Source organism: Scylla paramamosain, chromosome 21 (assembly GCF_035594125.1).
Source record: "Scylla paramamosain isolate STU-SP2022 chromosome 21, ASM3559412v1, whole genome shotgun sequence".
NCBI lineage: Eukaryota > Metazoa > Arthropoda > Malacostraca > Decapoda > Portunidae > Scylla > Scylla paramamosain.
Genome location: NC_087171.1, coordinates 20,751,924 through 20,760,176, shown reverse-complemented (window position 1 = coordinate 20,760,176; position 8,253 = coordinate 20,751,924). Strand labels below are relative to the sequence as shown.

The 8,253-nt window shown below is 38.8% G+C and overlaps 1 long non-coding RNA gene across 1 annotated transcript; it reads left to right on the top strand.

Moving 5' to 3' along the window:
• Window positions 1–7,822, top strand: LOC135111215 (uncharacterized). The gene is made up of 3 exons (XR_010273625.1): window positions 1–366; window positions 3,827–3,935; window positions 6,973–7,822. It is a non-coding gene; the product is annotated as an uncharacterized LOC135111215 (long non-coding RNA).
• Window positions 7,823–8,253: the final 431 nt, after the last annotated feature.

Below are 8,253 nucleotides of genomic sequence, written 5' to 3'. Positions count from 1 at the left end.
AATATTGGATGTGGCTGTAGAACAAGTAAAGATGCCTCAGAGTGACTGGTAATTAGGGAAACGTGTACCAAGTAGCAGCCAAAGTGTTTAATTACGTGTTATACAACGTTGTGACTCGTCTCTGATCGCTGCCGCACACACACACACACACACACACAGGGCAGTGAAGCAGGTGGTTAGTGCAGTGTTAACACTGCATCATCATTACTACCACACCACCACATCAGCATCACACACACACACACACACACAAGGCAGTGAACTGGGTGTGAGTGCAGTGTTAACACCACACACCATGGTATCCTTGGCGCCCGGCGCCGATCCGCCGAGCCCCGTCAAGCCCCATCCCGTCCTGCTGCAGCTAAGGTAACAATTTCCCATCTCTCCCCGCAAGTATTTAGCATAATTTTCAGGGTTATCCAGGTGTTTTTATGTGTTTCTAGACTCTAGTGTTCAAGAGTAGGTGGAGGAGGGGGAGGTGGACGAGAGAGGAGGAGTATGAGGGGAGGGAAGAAGAGGAGGAGGTACGGGAGCGAGTAGAAAAAAAAAAAAAAAAAAAAAACCCGCGCCAGGTCGTTTTTTTAATTTTTTTTTTTTTATTGATGAAGTTGGCACTGTTTTGATATTTAAACTATCATTAGAAAATTATAACAAGTTATAATGCATAATAAAATCTAGTCTGTGTTTTTGTTTCTCGATAAAATCACAAATTCATAATTTTATTTATTTTCAGTTTTCTTATTAGCACGCCTAGGATTGTTTTTGGCATTTAATTTAAAACTAAAAAAAATATAAGGAACTTGTCCCAAGTAATAATGTCCAATAAAATCTAGTTTAGCAACTCGTATTTTCAAATTTACAATACGTCAGTTGCTGGATTTGAAAAATGATTTTCTTTATACGATGAGGAATTTATGTTTTCTTTATTTATCTGGAAAGTAAAAATTTGTTGTATTCAGAATATGTAATAGAATCTAGTCTCACTGTGGTTTCTCTCTCGATATTACATACTTTTTGTGACGCCATTCATAAAAGTTACAGATTGTTTTTAATTTTTTTATTTAATATTAGTCAGCCCATAAATTTTTTTGATATTCACGCTATCTGTTAAAGTATATGGCAAGTCAGAATATGTAATGCATTCCAGTCTGGGTGTCTTCTTTCTTCCTGTGATATTCAAAATGAATTGCGCTACGTAAATATAAGGGCTGAGATGCACATTTTCCGTCTCCCTTCCTAACTGTACATCAATATTTAACTAAGATTCCGGGTGTTTCCAGACCCAGGCATGAAGAAAAACCAGAATTAAAAACGAAAATAGGTCAATAACCCTCAAAATGCCTCAATTAAGGCTGAAATGCATAGACTGAAATAAGACTGAAATGCATAGACTGTAGTAGTAGGAGGAGAAAAAATTATCTCTTTCTCTCTCTCTCTCTCTCTCTCTCTTGATGAGTAGAGAGAGAGAGAGAGAGAGAGAGAGAGAGAGAGAGAGAGAGAGAGAGAGAGAGAGAGAGAGAGAGAGAGAATTTACAGATGTAAATAGTCGTACGTAGATGATAATACATGCGTGCAGTTATGAAAAATATAGATAGGTAGGTAAGTATATATAGATACATACATAATTTATCTGTCTGTATATCTATCTATCTATCTATCTGTCTGTCTATCTGTCTATCTTTTTATCTCTCTCTCACTATATTTGATTGTGTTCGCTCCTGAGAAAAGGACACGCACCGCACAAGTGTTTCCGCGGTAGTGCAGTTGTTGGCCACGTCATGTCCGTAATGGGAACCTGTCAGCTCTGACACTCCTGCACTGTATCCTGAACGTTACCTGAATAACAGCATAATCAAACCTCTGCAGTAAAAAAAAAAAAATAATAATAACAAAAGCATCCCTATCAACAACGCCACAGTCAGGAATGATGTCATCCAACTAGTGTTTTCACAGAGTATCGTGAAAGGTATATTTCTTTATATGCTATTTTTTTTTTATATTATTTTGTCTTTCCTGTGTTTAAACACGTGTGTAATGATAAATCGGTATTTTTTCGCCGTGCATCAAGTGAGGCGGGACAAGCAGCCTGCAAATTTAATTTATTAAGCAAAGTAAGAGATAGACATGATAACATGCCACACGGTGAAGGAGCGCCGTGCCCGCATCTCTGAACGGTGGGTCGCAGGTCTCGGGGCATTGGTGGGGGGGAGTGATGGGTGTGATGGGTAACCGGCTTGAGGAACACAAATTTAGTTGTATGTGAGGTTGTGCTTGTGAAAGCATCTGTGGATTTGGAAGGTGTCAGTGCATAACATCTGTTGGGAATAATATTTTGTAGTGAAGGCCACGACCCATAGTGCTTAATTAGAATCCTTCGTTTGTAGTTTCGAAAAAAAAAAAAAAAAAAAAAACATCTTGGTGAGGTGAAAAGCCAGTGGGGAGTGACGGTCCCGTTACAGATCCGCCAGCCGTGCCCAATGTCTGCCTCCACTCACACCATTTGCTTGGTATGAGTTTTCACAAAGTCAGTCTATAGTCTACGGGTTTTGCACATCACTATTGAAGTTCAGTACCACCACCATCACCACTACCACTACCTTAAACGGACAGTCGATGTTGTCTATTCGTGTAGCTTTTATCTCTCTCTCTCCACACACACACACACACACACACACACACACACAGGATTAAAATAAGTGTTACAGGCTTCAGAAACAGACGCAATTAAATATTTTGGTCTTGAGATGGAAGAAATATTTTGTGGGCAGAAGTGTTGTCATCCTGGTTGTGTGTGGCTAAGGATGGCAGGACGTGTGTGTGTGTGTGTGTGTGTGTGTGTGTGTGTGTGTGTGTGTGTGAGAGAGACAGGATGAGATGTATGGAGAGAGAGAGAGAGAGAGAGAGAGAGAGAGAGAGAGAGAGAGAGAGAGAGAGAGAGAGAGAGAGAGAGAGAGAGAGAGAGAGAGAGAGAGAGAGAGAGAGAGAGAGAGAGAGAGAGAGAGAGAGAGAGAGCTTTGTAAGGATTGGTAAACAGTTCTAGTAGGTATTTTCAATTCAAGAGTACAGTCAGACAGACAGACAGACAGAGACAGACACGCAGGAAGACAAGATAACGACAGGCATACATACAGACAGATACTTAGGCAAAGATAATAGATACGAGTGGAGAGAGAGAGAGAGAGAGAGAGAGAGAGAGAGAGAGAGAGAGAGAGAGAGAGAGAGAGAGAGAGAGAGAGAGAGAGAGAGAGAGAGAGAAGAAAATGAAGATCTACGTTATATGCAAGAGTAAACTTTATTTTTCGCCTCTTGATTCGCACCCTTGTAACTTTCCTCCCTCCCTCCCTCCTCCCTCCCTCCCTCCCAGTGTCTTCCTTCTCCCTTCCATTCCTCTTCCCATCCTTTCCCTCCCCTCTCCCTCCTTCCCTCAGCTACCGTGGCCAAATTGCTGTCAGAGTTTTACCCCCTTTGCTTCTATGTTGAGAGAGAGAGAGAGAGAGAGAGAGAGAGAGAGAGAGAGAGAGAGAGAGAGAGAGAGAGAGAGAGAGAGAGAGAGAGAGAGAGAGAGAGAGAGAGAGAGAGAGAGATTGCTTTACATAGTATTGTATTCCATACTGTAATCCTGTGACTAAAATCAATTTATAATCAAGTAATCATGTACATTACCTAGTCCCATTAAGTATATAGCACTATTCACATGCTGATTGCACTATCAATCCATAATTAATGCATATATTCTGATTTCACATTCAGGGTAACAGTTATTGTATGTACAATATGTACCTCTTTTTCTTTTTACTTTATATTCTTATAAACTTAATTTTGGCAGGACTGGAGAGGCAAGAAGTACTGCCCACTGCACTATGCTGCCCACAATGGCAATGTGGAGGTACTGGAGGCACTGCTGAAGGCTGGTGCCGACCCCAATGCAATAGAAGGTGAGTTTGGCTGTACATCCTTCATATTCTGGCCAATCGCAGGAAGAACAATGAAGATTCTTACAAGTTTTGTCTGGATGCTCTTCTGTCCTATAAGAGAATCAAAGTGGATGCCCTTGATAGCAGCAAGGCCTCACCCCTCTTCATGGCTGCCACCAAAGGTTGGGAATACGTGGTGAGGAAACTCATCAATATGGGATCCAATAATAAAAAAAAGGAGTGGGGAACAAAACTGCTTCTGATGTGATTAAAAAGAAGCTCAACGATTTGCTGGACACAATTGACTTTTCTGTAATTCAAAAACCAAAAAGATATTTCAGTGATGAACTCTATGATGCACTGATCAACACAGACTTACAGCTGTTTCAGGAAATTTTGAATGAAATTGACAACTCAGAGGAAAAGTCAAAGGTATCAGCACTGGAAGAAGACCATGGGGAATATACACTTTTGCAATATGCTTGTGACAATGGTCTGGTAGATTTTGTTGAAGAGTTACTAAAAAATGGAACTAATGCAGCCAGGAAGGATGAAACCACCCTCATGAGTCCTGTATTGTATGCTGCAAGGAAGGGTTACCACAAAATCTTAGAAATGCTTCTGAGAACATTAAAAGAACAGAAGGAACTTGACGAAGGAGTCTTGAGACATAAAGACCTAAGAAAGGAAACTGTTCTTCATAAAAGTGATCAAGAGGGAATATACAGACAAGCATGGTGTCGACTACTACAGGTGCCTTGAGCTCCTTCTTGAGAAAAGATCTTAGTTAAACCTTGATGCACAGGTTGAATGTGGCAACACTGCTTTACATCATGTAGCGCTTGGTCATGTCTACTGCTCAGTGATGCTCATCTAGAAATCAGGAATCAGTTTGGCACTTCACTACACCATATTGGCTCCAGCTCAAACATCTCAGCAACCAGAAACAGAATGTCTGAGGTTCCTGAGTGGTTCTCATAAGCACCAGCACCTCTTGCTGCACCCTATCATTGACACTTTCCTCTCCCTTAAGTGGCAAAGGATTCAGAAGTACTGCTACTTCAACATTATTGCATATACACTTTTCCTAATACTCCTCACTGCTTACTTTCTCTTTTACCATGGAACTTTTGTGCCAGCAACAGAGAATGTAGTGAACAATGACACACAAAAACAAAATGTATCATCATGTAATGTAATGAACAATGACACACAAAAACAAAATGTATCATCAGAGAATAGCAGAGATGCACCAGATATGGAAATGTATGATCTTGCCCCAAAATATGTTTTCAAATTATTTATATTCATCTTTGTTTTGTACATCATAGTGAGGGAAGGCATTCAATTCTATGTCTCTTTGAACCCTGTCTAAAGACCAAAAAACTGGCTACAAATTTCAATAGTTGTTCTAAGCTGTACTGTACTCTTCATACCAATGAATGCTGTACATCAGCAGAGACTTTGTGCTTGGCTGATACTGTTCTCTAGGATAGAACTCATGCTACTATTAGGATGTCACCCTTGTACGTCTATTTACATAATCAAGTTTACCACTGTCACTTTCAATTTTCTTAAAATCATCATTATGTTTTCCCTCATGATTGTTGCCTTCAGTATCAGTTTCTTTTTAGTTTTCCAGGGAAATGAGAACTTTGAAACATACCCCCAATCTCTCCTGAAGACAATTGCCATGACCACAGGTGATTTAGAGTACACAGGTTTAAAACTTGCTACTTTTCCAGTTTCAACACATTTACTGTTTGTTGTGTTTGTGTTCCTCATTGTTCTTGTTCTAATGAATCTTATCAATGGTCTAGCTGTTAGTGACATTCAGCAGATCCAGCAGGAAGCTAAGATTGTCAGTTATAGGAGTAGGGTGGAGTTAGTCTCATACATTGAGTCTGTGTTTCTGGCCAGTTCCTTGCATCAGATCTTGCCAGGATCCCTGAGATGCTGTGAGGGAGGCGATGAGAAAGATGACTGTTATCTGAAAGCACGTATTGAGTCCTACAACTCAGCCATCTGACTTCTCAACTGGTTGGATCGACGCACCCTCATGTTCCAGACGTGCCTTCATAATCAGTGGATATCTGTGTACCTGAATCAAGGAAGGGACTACTGGCATGTCTGTGACTGTCACAGCTTCCATCTATAGGAAATTCAAATTAAAGCAGCAAAGGATATTGTGCTTAAGAAGGAACACTATCTGTCTGGCCTTGAAAATCGCCTTGATGAAGTAATGGCAGCAATATCTTCTCTCACAGACAAAGTTAATAAACATGTCCTGTGTCCTTCCCCAGAGTGACCAAAAGAATCCTCAGATGCCCTTGTTGTAATCAGTGTGTAATTGTTGCCATAAGTCTAATTTCATTACAGCAAGGATTTCAGTAAACACTAAGGAGCTATTTAAAGCGGCCATCTAGATCAAAGTTTGCCTAAATATGTCATGTTTCTTACAACAGTCTTAGTGATCCATATTCAGTCTGGGTGATTTATATTCTAGAATGTAACTGTTGTTTTGCAAATCAGATGTTTATTACTGCTGTTGGTAAAGTAACATGGACATATTGTACTGCTTGCTCCTGAAAGTTTTAACATTTCAGCATTGCATTCTAACATGTGTAAAGTAACACTAACATAGTATCATTGACAGAAAGGCTTTCCTTGGATGGCATGTAAATTTACTTATTTAATCTCACACAGAGCCATTGTTTGAGTGTGTTTTGACAATATTTACTCTTAATTTCTCTGTTCAACATTATTATAGTTTTAAATACAATAAGTAGCCAGGTTTGGTGTGTAGCCTACTATAGCACTTATTTGGAAAGGTAATGGTAATGTAGATTTAATTTTTGTCTTATTTGTACTTGTATTTTCCCATCATTGGCATTAAGGCACAATGAAGGGTTGATGTTTGATAGTGTGGCAATATATATATATATATATATATATATATATATATATATATATATATATATATATATATATATATATATATATATATATATATTTATATATATTTATTTATTTATTTTTTCTTTTTTTCTTCATTTAGGGGAGTGGCATGCCTGTGTCCTTCCCTGTTCTAATTGTTCCACTTGACCTACTTTGAGTTGCAATTAAGATGACAAGACTGTGGATTTGAAATCATCAGGCAACATGAAATCAAAGTAAGCCCCTGGCAGAACTTGAATGTGGATCTTTCTGGTTCTTGTGCTCATATGCCAACTACCTGGTCACTGCCTCTCCTGCTGAGACATTAAAGTTCCTTTCTTTTATCTGCTGGTGTACTTAATTAGCTGTAGTACCTGGGAATTGTGATGGTCACCAGAGGTGCTGGGGTCCATGGAACACAATATTTCACAAGGAAGAACAATAATAGTTATAAAGTCTATTTCCTGTTAGAATTAACTCATGCTTGCATGACAGTGGTGCATGTATCTTATTTAACTAACAAGCTTTTGTATTCTGCAGAATCAGCTGTGATATTATTAAACTATATAAACTGAGTAAAACTCACTTTTCACCGTCCCAGTGACATAGCATGTGATATACTTGTACCATAGCAACTGAACGTTAGTTCAAAGTCCAGAATGATCGTCAGATCAGGTAATGCTGTGCTGTACTGTGCTGGACAAACATGCAGTGGCTGCTGCTGCTTCATAGTACTATACTGTTATAGAGAAAATTACTATGAATTAATGCAATGCTATGATGCAAATTATGATTAAAGTATAAATTATTTATGTACTGAATAACTGATAATTCCTCAGGTTCAAATTAAGCCTAAATGTCCTAAGGAGAAAACATACATGTTAAACATAGATATACTTAATAACTGATCATGAGGTTTCTGTAAAAACTGTTATGTGTCATTATAAGTAAAACCTGATGCCAAGTATAAACCTCTGATTATTATGTTTCTGACTGAGGTCCTCAAAGCATTCTGTTTTTATAAGTATATTTTTTCCCTTAAAAAAAATTGTTAATTTCTCTGAGTGAAGATTGCTGATATATAGTGTGTGCTTGCAGGAGGAGTTGGATTATTACTTTATAATAATAATCTACTTTTAAACAAAAAAAAAACAGAGCCTCTTGTGTGGTACATGCATTAAGTTTGTTTGGTGACACTCAACTTATTTCATACACACTCATACCCTGCTTGTCACCTGAGAAGCTGAAGTTCATGCTGCACTCAGAACACTAAAGATTTTCCACTAATGAGTGAGAGAAGCATGAGGAGAGTGCTTGTGGTGCATTAAAGGTCTCAGCCTTCCTTGAAAATCAACCTGTCATGAGCCCTCTAAGCTTTCTCCAGGAAGGTATAACTGGCAGT